Source organism: Branchiostoma lanceolatum, chromosome 8, assembly GCF_035083965.1.
Source record: "Branchiostoma lanceolatum isolate klBraLanc5 chromosome 8, klBraLanc5.hap2, whole genome shotgun sequence".
In the NCBI taxonomy this organism is placed as follows: domain Eukaryota; kingdom Metazoa; phylum Chordata; class Leptocardii; order Amphioxiformes; family Branchiostomatidae; genus Branchiostoma; species Branchiostoma lanceolatum.
The window spans coordinates 18,434,231-18,451,500 of NC_089729.1; the positions used below are offsets into that span (position 1 = coordinate 18,434,231).

General features: G+C 41.2%; 3 long non-coding RNA genes across 3 annotated transcripts; all 3 read left to right on the top strand.

Annotated features, from left to right (window-relative positions):
- The first annotated feature begins 812 nt into the window (after positions 1-812).
- LOC136439839 (uncharacterized) lies at positions 813-4,344 on the top strand. Its single transcript, XR_010756582.1, has 4 exons — positions 813-988; positions 3,150-3,315; positions 3,805-3,926; positions 4,166-4,344. It is a non-coding gene; the product is annotated as an uncharacterized lncRNA (long non-coding RNA).
- Positions 4,345-5,505: 1,161 nt separating this feature from the next.
- Positions 5,506-8,205, top strand: LOC136441013 (uncharacterized). Its single transcript, XR_010756744.1, has 5 exons — positions 5,506-5,592; positions 6,022-6,146; positions 6,840-6,923; positions 7,343-7,426; positions 8,086-8,205. It is a non-coding gene; the product is annotated as an uncharacterized lncRNA (long non-coding RNA).
- A 1,750-nt stretch (positions 8,206-9,955) lies between these two features.
- On the top strand, positions 9,956-11,404 carry LOC136439662 (uncharacterized). Its single transcript, XR_010756556.1, has 2 exons — positions 9,956-10,123; positions 11,035-11,404. It is a non-coding gene; the product is annotated as an uncharacterized lncRNA (long non-coding RNA).
- The last annotated feature ends 5,866 nt before the right edge of the window (positions 11,405-17,270 follow it).

The window sequence follows — 17,270 nt, forward strand, 5'->3', positions numbered from 1 at the left end:
CCCGCCCCCATACCAAATATCATCGTAATCCATCAAGAGGTTCATGAGTTATGCTGATTACAATGATCCGGAAACACAAACACACAGACACACACACCCCCAAAACTATATGTCCATTTTTCATGGAGATAATCAATGTGAGCCAGCAATCTCCAAACAGACTTGTGTTATCGACAAAACGTACGACTTAACTAGAGATTGATGAGCCCATACCTCACCCTTGCCCGACACTTGTCACCCCCTCCCCCAACAGTTCACCCCTCTCCCAGGTAGCTCATGCTAGTCTACATTAATGTAAAGCTGACTATGTCAATAGGCATCCAATCCACATCACCGCACTGCAAACTCCATGGTTTGAGAGGGAGCGAGTATGGGAGCCCCGGTAAACTGATTGGAATGACATCCATGTTACTGGCTATTACTGTACCCGCCAAAAGCCTGTATTGAACAGCCTTGTCATTTGTTGACCTTAGGAATGCCTATTTTTTGATGATCTATTTTTTCCTCTGTCGTATGAACCCACATCATGCATAACCCCAAAACAACCCTTGCATAGCTAGTCTCCTAAGGTGGGATAGAAATGTGAAACTGTGTTGTAGACTTGCAGCAGTTTAGAACAAACTCGCACGAAATAAACGATGAGTACCTGAGCAAAATAACTGCACAACCGAGCGATAGATCTCAATTTCAATCAACCGTCGAATTACATATTCTTCAAGCAGAGGTTTCGATGGGGGGGGGGGGGGGTGGCCTGGGTTTTAACGCCTCCTTCACTCCTTCCAAAAATCCCGGCCACTACTAACCCCCGATCGAAACCTCTGCTTGGAGAATATGAATCACCGACCCTCGCCCGCCCGAGTCCACAGCGTCACTCCGCATGCGCACACAAATACTGGGTCAAGCTGGTAGCTTGTTGACATCGGGAAACGTTTCGAGCGTAAAGCAGGTCATCAGTTTTCCCTTCCTAACAACTTGCCCGACCAGACAGGTATGTGCTGTAAGTTATTCTCCTTTTTACTATTTAGTGTTCAAAGTACACTGTACATAAGTTTTAAAGAGCACAATTTAACAGTAAGTCAGTCTTTAGACATTAGTATGGACACATTAAACATGCCCTACCGTAGGTGGACATACAGTAACATCAATATCAAATATGTAAATAATGGACATATTCTTATGTAGATAGACTCAGAGAGCACTGATATAATAAGTTCAGCTTGGTTTAGATAGTTTCCTTAAAAACAGCAACAGTCATTAAATATTTTATATATACTACTTGGACTTAGAACTTTGAACTTAATTCACCTTTGAAGCGGCGGTACATCGGCAGCGCCGAGTGCTAAAAGTACACAATTAACGCAGATTGAGATTACAAAGGCAACCAATATTTAAAATCTAGGAGTGATAGATAAAAGAAACAGTATTAGCTTGTGCGTGGGAACCAATGAAGTTCATAGAAGTAATATTATAGCATGAAATAAATAAAAGATAAAATGATAGCAGATAAATAGTAAACCTTAACTAACGTTACCATACCTAACTGAACAGGAAACAATGGAATTTATATAAACTATATGAGATGAAAACAAACGAAATTGATATAAATAGTAATGCATTAATAGGGGAGTATGATAAAGTGTCAGCTGGGTAGCAAGTGGATTACTTATTATCACCATAGTTGTTTGAGGGGGCCAGGTGAAAATGCTATAAATAATAACAGTGGAGTCTTGGCAGTAGTCTGGGTGGTAGTGAGAAGAGCTTTAACGTGTGTGTGTGTGGGGGGGGGGGTTACATGTGTGATGATGAAATGGTACAGTCAATATATATGAATAGAATAAATCTTTATTCCATATCCTACACATTGTGAAAGGCACAGTACATGTGACTTTTCCGTACCTAGCAGTGGTGCAGTTTTGAAGAAGAGTACTCTCCAAGCAGAGGAGTGGGTCCGGCTGGTTTTTGACGTGTTTTTATGTTCTTTTTGTCAGGCTTTCCGTTTTGTCTCCTTTTCGTTATGTCGCCAACCGTGTGTTGGACAAAAATGCCTAAACTGAACACGTTCAAACCCCGCAGGACCCACGCCTCTGCTTTGAGAGTAGTGAGCGCCCCATCTGTTTATTTACATGACCTAACAATAACTTTTAGGCAGGGCCCTCTGTTTATGTGACCTGTTTTCGGGGACACAGTCAAATGTCCCATTATGAAGTGCTGTGGATTTACAAAATTTCCTTACTAATGATGCAAATTAACTCCTAATTTGCATAATAAGTCATTGATTATGTAGAGCACCATCTGAGCTCTCTACATACTAAACATCAGGACGAACTGTAACCCCCTTCTCAAGTTATTTATGTCCGAAGGTCAAAACAAAAACAGCAACTGCAGTTCTAAACAAGCCGCTAGGGGGCCCAAACTTACACAACTTACTTCCTGTGGCATGAAATATCTACCACACTTTCAGAAAATTCGCCCCCTAATTTTGAAGCTCCGCTGCAGTACCTTAGGTACCCACCAGAAGGCCCATTATCGAACTTGACCCTCCTTTCCTGTAAACCCTACACATCCACTAGATATCATACAGAACCATCAACAGCTTCTCGAGCTATGATGGCGACCTACAAATACACATCCACACAAAGCCCACTACAGTACCGACGGAAAATGCCAGGGGAACCATTTTTGAACTTGACCTCCGTTCCACAACATCTACACACCTACAAAAAAATCAGGAAGATCAATCAACCTTTCCGTCACTTTTTTGCTTACATACCAATACACAAAAATGCAAAGCCCGCTGCAGTACTGTTGAAAAACGCAAGGTGAACCATTTTCGGACTTGACCTTCCTTTGCACAAGCACTACACACCACCTTTTTTCATTTTGGTGTTACTACTGCCATGACCTACTTTCTGTTTGATGACCTTTAACCCATGCAACACGTAAGTAGTGCGGCGTACCTGAACGTAACATCAGGCACAGGTACCGGTAAAGAGGTTAAGGTACAGGTGCCTGTATGTGTACCTTTACCTGTACCTGAACTATTTGACAAAGTAACATGTGGTCTTCAATGATGCCAAAAACATGAATGTTTATTTCTGACTTCAGGTATCTTATAGTATTAAAAAAAGTATTGAACTTGCATTTTTCAGTGTTCTCAGTTCCAAGAACAGCCGGACCATGACCGAGATAGCCAAGACAACGAAAACCATGTCTGTCGTGGAGAAGTTGTGTTACGCTTTCGGGGGTGTTGGAATTGAGGTCATATGGACAGTATTCGGGGCGTACACTAGCATATTCCTGGTGGACGTGGCACAGGTAAACAGATTCAGTATTAGGCCATGTTGATTTGAGTATATGGATGACACTCTGACAAATGAAATCTGGGAACAACATAACGGATGCGAGCGTGCGAATAAAAAATGTTTGGCAAAAAAATGTTGCATTCATTATGTGGTCAGGAAGGTTGAACAAATGAATAAAAGCACAGAGTGTGGTCTACCGAACAGTAGATTCTTCTTTTCTTTCACATTTTCTTCTTTGCCATTGGTATACTACGACTTTAATAGCATTTTTTCCCGAAATATTCTTTTTGCAGTTCCTTTTGTAATAGCATTTGGCCAGTTGAGTAGCCCTGACGGTATGTCTTTATACTGCCTAATAAATCTAATCAAATCAAATGAAACCAAATGTGTGTAGTTTAAGACTTTGTCGTTTACTTTTTGCCTATGCTAAACTAAAATCTCGTTTCTTAAATCGAACAGGCTTGCTGAAGGTTTTCATGTGTATTCATTTGTTATATTTCAGATGCCACCTTTATTTGCAACGTCGATCATTTTCGGCAGTAGGGTAGTGGACATCTTATGCAATGTCGTCATGGGTCCGTTGATTGACAGGACAAACACACGATGGGGGAAGACAAAACCATGGTAACGTACAAATGAGATTTTACATCGACCTGCAGTACTAGTTTCTATAATTTCTGCGATGACTGAAGGTGAACCTCCTTCGCGGAGATAACAAAGAACACGCACATGTACATGCAGTAAAACACCGGTACCTAATTGTTTCTTGATACTAAATGTGCATGTTGTTACTTCTAATGAATTTCCCATGGGACGAAGACAGGGTTCTGTACAACTCAAAACGTTTCTGCCTTATTTTGCAGGATTGTAGTATCGACTCTACTTCTCACTGTAGTGTACGCATTGATCTGGTATGTCCCGGATGTTGGAACGAATGAAAAACTGGTGTGGTACATCGTACTGTACATTCTGATGGTGCTCGCCATATCGGTAAGTCACTAGGCTCATTCATGTCATAGCTGGACCGTCCGATACGGGTGTTCCGGACCGGGCAATAATTTACAATGCATTTCGAGTGCGCCGGTTGCGCCGCTGTCAAAAATTCGAATATCGAATTCGCAGGTTGGAATCGATGTTGTCACAACTTTTTGTTCGAGGACACAAAATCATCTTAACTTCTGGTGCATTTTGCATTGAAATGTTTTTTTTCGGGTGGGTCCAGAGTGCCTTCGGCCGTCGGGCGATCGTCCCGAGTCGGAACCGCTCCGGAGACATGTCCCAAGAAGATTATCTGGCGATTTACGAACATTTATCGGTTTATTTCAGGCTTTTTGCATTGCCTACCGCACTTTTCTGATGTTTCTAAGCGATGATAGCTCCGAGAGAGACTCAGCCACCCTGTACAGTAAGTACCATCATACTACTGAATGTTACTATCAATAGATTTGTTACTGTCAATAGATTGTCTTTGGCACTGTGGACATAATGTTCCTGCCATGAAAATTTTCTTTTCGGTTCCGTGGCCTAGTAATGAGTAGTTTGAACCATATCAACCGTGCTTGTTTAGTTATAAAATCTTTTTCTCTGGCTGCCAGTATTCTATTAACCTTTCTGACGTATAAAACAAAAAAATCAACAAAACCGAAAGAGATGTTTTTTTTTAATCGAGGAATGGCGGTGTAGCCTGCCTAATGTATACTTTTATGTATCAAAACACTGAACGTCGTCAAAAATAATCTTAAGTCCATCGGAAATATGAAATTTATGGCGTTTCTTGGCTCATAGCTTTTCTTTTTCTATTGGTTTCCACAAGGAGGTCTTTGATTTCCCTTCTGATAAAGGTGGATAGGATCGAAATATCCGGAGTACTATGATCAACATGCACGTGCCCCCCTCCCTTTTATCAGGGTCCATTTTCATTGCTGGAGGGACTGTTGCGGGAATAGCAATGCACGGGCAGATCCTGGCATCGTACAGACGCTCCGAGTACGATCCCTGTGACAACGTCACTTACACCGCTAACAGCACCAATAGTTCTGAGGACGGGCCATCTGTGGAGATGACGGTAGGTTCGTGTAGACTTCTACTCGTTTAGAATGTAGACTCAAAGACATCTTACCAATCTCAATTACCATAATAACTCTGTTTGTAATTCCAATTTTTTTCAAGAGCACTTGTTTCTATGTTACATTTCATCAGCGAACCGGCTACATGATCTCTTCAGCAACTCTGTGCTGTTTATTGCTGTTAAGTTTGACAGCGGTCGCCTTTGGGACGACTGAGAGAAAAGGTAAGGACGGTTTTACTAGGGTGAACTCATCAATGATTCACTCATCATGAAACATTATTATCGCTATGAGAGAGTTTATCAGCACAGCTTATCGAATCGAGACATTTTGTAATGTCTGAAATAATAACCATTATGTTCTTTTCGGAAAAGCACATTACATTTGTTGCATAAAGATAAGATACAACGATGAACACTTTCTATACAACGTTAATTTGAAATTTGGTTGCTACATAAACAATTTGACGAAGAATATCAAAGCACCACATGGATTAATCTAAGAGATGGATTGTCTTAAAACCCCAATCAAAAGTAGTAACATCGTTTTTTTAATACATTTAATTGCTTGTCAGGGCCAAGTACTATACTCCCTTCTCTATGATTGACCACCTTTCCGACGAATATGCTTAGGAATTTTCTTTGTTGTTTCAGATATTTCAGTGACATCCGGAGGACAACGTCGCCAGAACCTAATCAAGACGATAAAGACCGTGCTAACATTTCGCCCCAACATCTATTTTCTCCTGGCATATTTCTTTATTACAGTGTCTGCTTCTGTGAGTACCATATTGATGAAGTAATTAACCAGTCCTTGAATTGCGCGTCTTTGCGTTGCGCAGTAGAATCTACCGAACATTTCCCCCGGGAACATTGTCCTCAAGGAGGTCTTACTAGTTTTCTGATAAGGAGGACAAAAGAATATGTATTTGTCATATTTTACCAAATTTGTGACTTTTCCATATTTCGTCCAGAAATTGACAACCAATAAATGCTTTCTCATTGGCTAGATAGTACAGGGGATGACATTCTTGTCTCATTTCGATTTTCTGGCTAAAGCACTTTGAAATTCTGAAGTTGATCTACCACTTTCTTTGAAACCAAACAAGCCGGACAAAATCCAGCTTTGCAATTGGGGTAAAAACTGGAGGTTTGAAATGTTGCTAAATGAGTTTTGAGTGGATTGTTTTTCACCATGTGTTGCAGTGGAAAATTCAGTAACTCCACCCTACTACTAGGAATTAAAATCTCTATTCTTGTGTTCTTGAATGTGTAGATGTATTTTCCTAAAAGCTTTTCATATCAAGTTAAGAGTAAAAACGTCCAATCGATTAATCCTCTACTATGTAATGTGAATCTGGATACGAGAAAGAAAGAAACAGTTAATACCATACTACAGACCCAACTCCCGAGTAGTTGCCAGAAAGTATATCTGTCGCTGTGGTTCACTATTCTTGACGTTTTATTTTCAGATCGGACATGGCTCAATCGCCCTCTATGTACAGTACAGTCTGGACCTGGAAGACCAGATAGAGAACGTCCTCCTTGTTTTCATGGTAAGAAACAAAACTTCCAAACAATTTGTGTGACAAGCATATTAATGCACACCCATGACTTTAAAGTCTTTCGACCTCTATTTGTTTCAATCTTTTTTTCTGTAAACATTCTCGTTTCCAAGCAGTAAAGGCTCTCTCTCAAGGTATTCACTGCTGAATCTAAAAGTAATCTATATCATATTCAAAATTCATCTGTGTTGTGGTAGAATCGTTCTATAACGAGATTAAACTGTATTTTCCAACACTCACTCACTATTCCAACACCATAGGAGACAATGGATAAAAGTTGCAAAAACCTTATAACGTCCCCTGGCTCTGCACAGTTTGGTCTTGTTGCATATATTCTGTCACATTTTGTCGATTTTGCAAAGAATTCTGTGCTTTAATGACACTGATCAGATATTACTTTTCTTCTCAAGGCTTCATCGGTGTTAGCCTTGCCTGGAACTGCTTGGGTCGTCTCCAAACTCGGGAAGAGGATTTCTTACATATGCTTTGAGCTGGTAAGGCCTTCAGCCTGTGTTTACACAGTCTCTCGCTGGCGGAGATTAATGACACCCTACTCCTTCTATATCGGGCGGTAACTGTCGGGCCATCCGCTAGGAGCGCGATTTAGTCAGGATAGTAAGGCCCAGAGACACATCAGTATATGTTCACAGCTACGTATACCTTGCTGGTTGCTTAAACTATATGTGATTCATTTGCTAACAAGCACTTCCTGAAATCAGACGTCAAACTTTGAAGTGCCGCTGAGGTACCATAAGAAGTCGCCAGAAGACCCATTCCCGACCATAACATTTGTCTTCCCAACACCTAACCACCTACAAAATATTATGAACATCAATCCACAGCAATTATTATAGATAGAGTGATTATATCACATTAGGTAAATGAAATAGTTATTTACCTAATTAGCATAATCAATAACATTAGTGATAAATGATACAATAGCCTTCTTTGCTGATATAAAACTTCTATATTTTGAACAACTAGTGTCATTTGAATAGAGAAGATGACCAACTGATATGATTTATGCAAATGAGGAAATCATTTGTAGAATCACTGAGAAAGATTTATAATACGTCACTTGAAAAGGTTAAAGTCATATGTCGAAGGTATGCGGTCGTTGAACTCTAGTTGTCGTTATATATCTTCATTGTAGGCTGCAATCCCGGTGTGCATCGTATTTCAGTTTATACCAAACGGAAGCTCCGCTGTTTATGCTGTTGCCGTCGGCGTTGGCTTTACGATGCTGCCTGCACATATGTTTATACCATGGTAGGTGGTCGCAATTTTGTACCGAAAACATTAACGAAAACGTCATGGTTCGGTAAGAGTTTAGAGTAGTCTCCAAGCAGACCCAACGGTTGCAAAGACCTTATCCAACAGGCAGAAGGAGCTCAGAGCAGACCCAACGGTTGCAAAGACCGTATCCAACTGGCAGAAGGAGTTTATATTGCAAAAACGACTTCTTTCTGCCAGTTGGATACGACCTTCGCAACCCATAGATATGCTTGGAGATTAACTTTCGAGTACACTTGTGTACAAAGCAATCATTAAAGCTGAAATGTGCAAAACCCCATCCATGAATAATTTCGAATAAGATCTTCGTCCTATAGATATGATTAAGCTTTTACATGAATGTGAACATAATCAAAACACGCTTATATCATATACCAAGAAATTAAAGACCCACTATGTAGTTTTAGGCCAATACAGAAAGTAGATTTTCCTACTGTTTCTTTGCATAGCAAGCTTTATCAACTCTATAGAATTGCTTACCGATATTCAGGAAGGGAGGTTACAACATTACTGCACCATACAAACAACTTTAAAAAACTGTTATCCTCCATCCAAAACAACACACAGTGTGAAACTAACACATGGCCACACATGGCTTCTGTACTTCTTATCAGGCTGATCGCCCAGTGGGGTGCCTGTTTACAGTTCACCAGTTTCTGTAAAAATCATCCTTACCAGAGTTCTTGCAGTTTTGAAGGGAAAATAACCACACTTTATTGATACCCTTCAAAGTAGACTCTCTAGAATAAGTTAATAGTTGTATTCTACCCTCTTGGAAAAAGATATGAGTGTTTCCAAAGAAGAAGAGCTTCATGACATCTGGCAGTCTAAAGTGTGCCTAAGTGATTAGACCACCATGGGGGTCCTCCAGTGCACTAGGATGTTGTTGTTTATCTACTATTGTACACACTTTTAGATGTTAACGTATTAGCAGGGTCAGTGACAATCATATACACCAGATTTGAAGAGACTGGATGCTGCAGACAGCTTTGAATATACTTTTAGATGCAGCAACCCCCACAAGGCAAAAAATAGGTAAATATATATAATACTGCTTTGTCATTAGGAAAAATACCAACACTCATGATTAGCCCCACTCGATTGTAACACTATATATATCAAAGAATTACGCTAACCCTTATTGTAGCAGGAATTAGGATGTTTTCATTCTATACCTCTATTTCAAAAAGTGGAATTACTTTTGTAGTTTTGCGACATGAATATCGTTTTCCTATATTTTTTAAGGCAAATTCGCGGCATATATTTTTTATCATTTTGCAGCTGCAAATTTGATGATTTACAGTATGGGGGAAAACTTTTTTTATATTTCATCCTTACTACAGTATGAATATAATACATTTTTTCCCAATTCCCTCATGTGTCTTCTTCTTCTTCTCCTGTCAAATCTTCAAATTGATTTATCTCTGTCATTTTCTGGCCAAATGACTTGAAATTTGGCACGAGGGTAGAGTGGGCAAATACCCTCGGACTTTTGTCTTTTTTTATATGGGGCTTTAAAAAAAACTGTCCAAACTGTCTAAATCGGAGGCTACAAAGTAGGACGCTGTACTGCGTCCGCGCATTCCAAATCGTGAACAGTCTTATTACATTTCATGTGTGTTTGCTCTTCAGAATCGGAGGCTACAAAGTAGGACCTTTTACTGCTCCCGCGCAGTTCAAACCGTGAACCGTCTTACTACATTTCCTCTGTTTTTTCGCTGTAGAATCGGAGGCTACAACCTAGGAACTGGTACTCAGCCTGACACGGTAGGAAGCGCCATGCGGATTCTGATGTCAGCGTTTATGTCCGCCTTAACCTTCGTGGGTGTTGTGTTTGCGTGGATATATCCCATCACAGAGGACAGGCAGAAGGAGATTACTGAGGCCATCAACAAACGGTTAGCTTCCGTTTTTTGTTTAATCTATTTTGCTGCTTCAACTGACTCAATCTCTGCTGTTTATTGCAACATTCAACTCAATGACCTATTATGAAACAAATTATAACTGAGGAGTGATTATCCAACATCCAAAGCAGCTTAAATCGTAACCTCCGTTGCAGTCCTTTTCCCCGCAGCGCTTTTTCTTTTCAATTTTTTTTGTGGGGGGGGGGGGGGGGGGGCGCCGCGTATCTGCTTGGGATCCCGTATCCGCCATGCCTCTGTGTCCGCTATAGACCCTGTGTCTGCTGCGGGGGAACCAGCAGACACAGGGTCTATAGCGGACACAGAGGCACGGCGGATACGGGATCCCAAGCAGATACGCGGCGCCCCCCCCCCCAAAAAAAGGAGAAAAAAAATATTGAAAAAGAAAAAAACGCTGCGGGGAAAAGGACTGCAACGGAGGTTACTTAAATCGTATTACCAAGCTCCGTCTTGCTGTTCCAAATCTTCAACCCCTCTGTCATGCTATCCCGAGATATACGGAAAACAACACCGTACTGTCCTAAGTATGTTCATTTTGCTGTCATGTTAATTCTGTCGTAGCTTAATCATAAACGGTTCATGCGCTGGGATTTTAACTGTTCGATTTTTTTAACGTCATGTCATTGGGAAAGGTACTTAACAGGACTTACTCACTCCACCCAGATGTAAATGTACGTTACTTCGGTTGGGGAGGTAAAACTTAGGTGGAAGGGGCTCCCATTAGTATTACCATGTCCTAATCCACAGTGGATTAACATTACCTACTGCCCCTATACGGCCTCAAAAGGACCATGGGACCTTTCCATATTGTGGGTTTCTGACCTGTGTGCTGTTGAGATGAGCAAACGTTAATCTAATATAAAATGTTGCCCTTTTGCTTTCTACAGAAAACTTTCAACGAGCTCCCAACCTGACGACATCCACAGAAACGAAAGCCTGTCCAACATGAACGGAAAGGCTCTTTTACCTGAGGAGACTTCAAGACCAGAAGAACTGCAGGAGGACAAACTTTTGTCTTCAAAACTTGACTTGTCTGTATTTTTAGAATCAGAGGTATGATGCATGGTATTTGGGGAAATACAATATGAAACATAGACATTTTGTGATTGTAATTGAATTTAGGTATGTGACGTTATCAGAATATCATAATGTTTGATAAAAGGGCAGGTCCTTGATAAGAATATAACACAGAAGTTTGAATTGTTGGAGGGATCAAAGAATAGACAGTGATTGCCATTTTGGGGCTACGAATAACAATTCAGTTTTTGTGTTTTTTTCTACACATTCACGTACACTTACATTTCTCCCCTTCACTGACAAGGAAGCCACAATCATTAAGATTCAACATGTATAACACGTGAACCTTCAGAGAAAATAGGGAACAGTCTCCTTGCAATAAATTTATATCAAGCCCGTAAAACCACCCCCGAGCACGCATATCTGCCTCGGCGGGCGGGCATCACACCTAGCACTGTAGGGATATGGGGAAGCTCCCGATGGCATGGTTAGCAGGCTAGTTTTCCCCTAGAACTAACGTAGAATATCGTTGACACCAACTGACCAAGCACAGTAGGGGCATCCTCATTAGATATTATATCTTTCAACAACGTCTGCAGCAAGATGTTCAAAGGTTAGGCATGACTTCGAAGCTGGGGTGTTGTTTATACGCCGAAGGGCGGTTATTACATACAATCATCCTCGTCCACCAGGACCTTTCCGCTCTAGGTTACATCGCTCGCGGAAAAGGCCCTGGTAACACGGGGTGGCATCCATGGTTATTGCAGGTCGAGCCTCCAAAACAGCTTCAGCCAATCAGAGGGGTTAAAACCCATTTGCTTCCACTCATCGGAAGCAAACGCACAAAGAACGCTGGGAAGCTATCAACCAATCAGGTTACGTGTTACGGCTAGCTCATTAATTATTCATGAGCTACAACTGCCGTTTGTGCAAAATAAGGGCTAGCTCATTAACTATTCATGAGGTACAACTGCCGTTTGTGCCAAATAAGGGTTAGCTCATTAATTATTCATGAGCAAGTCTCGTCGACCTGCAATAACCATGGATGCCACCCCGTGTTACCAGGGCCTTTTCCGCGAGCGATGTAACGTAGAGCGGAAAGGTCCTGGTGGACGAGGATGCATACAATCGGCTGAACAGATATTGGCCACAACATACCTCAGTACAAAGTCCGTGATTTGGCACCGGTATGGCTATTCCCTTCAAAAAAATGACTTACACATTTACATAATATATGCTTTGAAAACACCGGAAACATTGATTTTCCTCATTAGTTATGCAAAATAAGTCCCAATTAGCATAATGTGAACACCATTGTGTACATCTCTGCCTAAGCTACCAGTATACTAAATATCATAGAAATCTGTCGTTCCTTTGTTCCGTTATTCTCCTTAGAAGATTTTCACAATAACGCTTCTGCAGTTCCAGAGAAAGCTGCAAGGGGGCCCAAACCTACATTACTTTTATTACATCATAAGCTATCAGCCACCCAAAAATCAAGACCATAACACGTCCAGGTCAAAAGATACAAAAACGTAAGTTCTGCTGCAGTACCAAGGTCACATACCAGGGGGGCAAAATCGACCTTGAACTTTAAAGTCAGATATAAGCTTTAGCCACTATACCGTATTCAAATGAAATACAATTATCGACTGGAATGTTAGAATTTGGAATATATCAAAGACATATGTACTATCCCCGTGTCATTTTCAACAGTGTCTTGCACAGACGGTTATGTGGAATTCCGCGGGATCTGCTACAATGTGTTCACAAAGCTACAAAGCTTCAGCGAAGAGGCCGCGACATGTCGTGCAAACGGTTGTACCTCGCCATGCCCCGCGACGCCCAGATCAACGACTTCCTCATCTCCTTGTATCGTAAGTCACGCAATATCTCAAACTTGCTGATTGGCCTGAACGACCGGCGTGAAGAAGGAAAGTTTGAGTGGGTGGATGGTTTTCCGATTGCGGAGTACAACTCATGGGCGATAACTCAACCAACCAAGGGGCGACCTGGTGGCATTAAAGATTGCGTTCATTATAATAACTATTGTCCTTGGGATCACACGGACTGTGATAGATGGTCCGACGCGTCGTGTACCGTCCCGAAGTTCTTCATCTGCCAAGTCATTCAAGGTGACGAAACGGCTTGATTATTCCAGGAATGTACCTTGCCATATACTTTTGATATCGTGATGTAGAAATCACTATAAATGTGTACAATTCTGACGGACAATTTATTTTAGCTTCCATAAGTACCAGCTATTATTGGTTGGCAATGACGCAGCAATACCTCTCTTGAGCGGGTACCGGTCATTCATGTATGATATCTAACCTTTCTATGATTTGTGAAGTATCAGTACTAATTCTGTATCAAAGGTTGTACTTCTCAAGTGATCTTACTACTTTTCGACATAATATTGTACCTCAGTACTAGGTACAATGTTTAATCAAGCTTGTTGAGCGTTGGTAACATATTACATAACATATGTAAAACCTACCACTGTTTGACATTTGGCGTTCGCTGCATTTTTAGTACTACTGGGAATGGTTTTTGAAAGAACATGCCTGTAATCGTATTGGTCTACTGGTCTGTCTGACTACGTTTTGACGTGGTAGTTTATTTTCACAGGCACGTACATAGCTTTGTTGGTCATGATTAATCAAAATTGTGGAGTCCGAGCGCTACATATGTAAAACCAAGCTCTGTCTGCGTCTGGCAATGCAGATTCTGCTGTATTGAGGTAAGTATTGAGAACACTAGCTGGCGATGATCGCATTTTAGCCGCCAGACTTACTCTTGGTGATAATCAAATGCTCCTCTTTTGTATTTATATACCAACTGACTGTGTTTCCCATGTTGAATTTTTTATGGAAAAGCTGGGTGAGATTGAAGCATTGATTAATGACTTAGGTATCTCAAATCTTAGGTGATTTTAGCACCAGTCCTGACGGGGGGGGGGGGGGGGAGTTCGCTCCCATGGTTTATAGCTTTTGTGAAGAAAATAAGCTTCATTTCAGTGATGTTGTTCTGCTTCCCAGTGATACCTTTACTTACCTTAGTGAAGCTCATGGAACAACTTCTTGGCTGGACCATTGCGTTTGTTCCGAATCCATGCACAGCAATATCACTGATGACATGCAGGCGTCAATGAATTTCTGTCTTCCGATGATTTCCCCTTACGAGTTACATTTGAATGGGAGTCATTGTTTACAAACACAGCTGAGGGTGACATTCCACCTGTTAATGCCGTTAATTGGTAGCGTGCGACTCCAGCCGACTTAAACCGCTACTACACCTCACTCACTTCTGTCTAATTTATCCATACCTGATGATATTCTCTACTGTAATGACCCTAACTGTGATAAGAATGCTCATAGGAATGCCATTCTCTTCCTATCTAACCAGATAATGAACTCTATCCAAACATCCGCTTCCGCCTCACTTCCCAATGGTAAACGTTCCTCTCCCCATTCCATACCTGGCTGGAACGCCGTTGTGAAGGAGGCCCACTGCGCCGCCCGGGACGACTTCTCTCCCTGGTGCACCGGTGGCATATGGGCCGGCCTAGACATGGAGCAATTTGGGACCTTATGAGAAAATCAAGGGCAAAATTCAAGCTTCTACTCAGGAGGTGCCGCTGGTCTGAGGCCCAGTCTAGGGCGGACGCACTGGCAATGCACCTGCATCAGGGGGGCGGCAAGAGCTTTTGGAAAGCCTTGCGATCCCTGAATCGCTCCAAGTCTAGCCTTCCCCATACAGTCGATTGCCACACATCGCTTCTGACATCGCTCATATGTGGGAGGGCCACTACAGTTTACTGCTGAACTCTGTTAAGTTCACACAACACAAACAGCCTGTCACCAATTCAATTCAATCAGGTATCGATGCCGATATCTCGGTAACTGTAAAAGAAGTATGTGATACAATTAACAGCCTATCCAATGGGAAGGCTAGCGATGACTAGGGCATTGCAGCTGAGCATCTTAGGCATGCTGGGGCTCGGTTACTCGTTTTACTTATGTAACGGACTGCCACAAGGCATCCTCTTATCACCGATTTTGTTTAATGTATATGTATCTGAAATGGGTGTTATCGAGGTCTGGGGTGGGTTGCTCTTTTAATTCAACTGTTATTAATCACTTCATGTACGCGGACGACATTTATCTCATTTGTCCCTCCGCAAGAGCACTACAAAAGTTAATCCACATATGTGAGGTCGCGGGAGCAGCCATCGATATGTTGTTAACCATGTATGTTCTTCCAATGTTCTCGCTTCCGGTTACACAACCCACCCACACAGGTGAAGCTATACGACTCCATGTTAGAATATGCCCTTCTGCCAGTTACCTTGGTTATTTTTTTACACCCGACTTGTCTGATAATTCAGCCAAAGAAGGTAATATGACAGGGCTTTACTCCAGAGCGAATTCACTTAATACGTAAATTCCGTTTTGGTCCGCGGAGGTTAAGAGGATTCTGTGTGAAAGCTACTTTTCCGTTATGTACTTCGCACACATATGGTCTGACTATAGCGTGTGGGTTATCTCCAAACTTCGTGTGGCTTTTAACAGCGCTCTAAAATTACTGCTCGCTGTGAACAGGCAGTCAAGCACAAGTTGGTTATTTGCAAACAACAGTATCGATTCTTTTAATGGCCGACTTCGAAAACTATCACACACTTTTGTCTCCCGTTTGCTTTGTTCTGAGAATATTATAATACAGACAATCGTTCATTCTGAGTTATTTTATTACAGCACATTTTAGAGTCATTATGTCAACAGCGTATCAGTTAGTTATATTGTATTGTATTTTTTAATGTAGTCTGTCTTCTTCGTATGTTGTATTATATGGGCCAGGTCCCTGAATTAAAGTTAAAATGAAAGAATGAAATGTTCAGTAAAATCTTCCTTTTCACTTTTTTCGCTGATCGTTATCCGTACGTTGCTTCATCAATGTAAGAGGAATGTTTTGGCATGTTTAGGTATAAATAATTCCATTTCATTGTCATAATTTATGCAAAACATTATGAGGACCACGTTTTGAACTATCCCTATGTAGACCGGGAGGGGACTTTTTAGGCCAACGCCAAATTTCATGTTACATAACTCCTGAACGGTCTACGCTAGAGCCGCCAAATTTGGTGATGTGTTATAAAATGTCATTGACAAATTGATAAAGTAAGTTCATCGTTTTTCGTGTTGCAATGCATGGCAACGGGTTTTTGACAAGCATATTTCACAAAATCTAAAGATTTCAGTTCAAACAAAGACGTTTGTTTTCTTACATAATCATCTTATGTAATCCAATGTAACTTTCCTGATGTTATAACATTAATATTTTTTGCTGATTTGATGACGTAATCGGTCAATATCCAAGATGACTGATAATATCACATAAAATTACGTCAACATTACGTCATATTACGTCATAATGACACAAAGTTTGTTATGTAAACATCAATTTACATGTGCATCATCCTCTAAAAATTTTATGGTCATACAAGAAGTAGTTTAGGAGTTACAGGGGGCAGGTCTCAAAAACAGCACATTATTTTTGCTGGGGTCAAACAGAACCCCATGCAGTGGAATCACTCCAGACTGTCTTCTGTAATGTCATCAGTATTGTACAAATCTCCCTAGAAAATAAGGAGAGGTTAGAAAAGATGTCTACTGACGAAGTCACGAAGACGAACCCGGAGACGATAGAGAAATGTTCCGGGAAGGCCGGCTTCATCACTTCCAGTATTGCTTGTAAGTCGAAGTTCATTAGAATCTTGTCTTGTGCAATTTTAGTTACATGTAAAACTGTTGCAAGGTGCTCGCTTTTGTGCTTCTATTATGTCTTGTATAACATCCAATTTTACATCCTTTTTACCTATCCATTTTTATAACACATTGACAGATATCGCAATCAATTTGTGTTGCACAGTAACGGTCCAGGAAGAGGCTGAAGAAGAGCCACAGATGGGCACAGACATCTAGACATGAGCCAAGGACTTGCATGTTTGGGTGTGGCGTCGCTGAGCTAACCATCTGCAACACCTTCGGGATGTGCATCGAGCGTCGGATAGACAAACTACGAAAATATACATGTGTTTAGACGT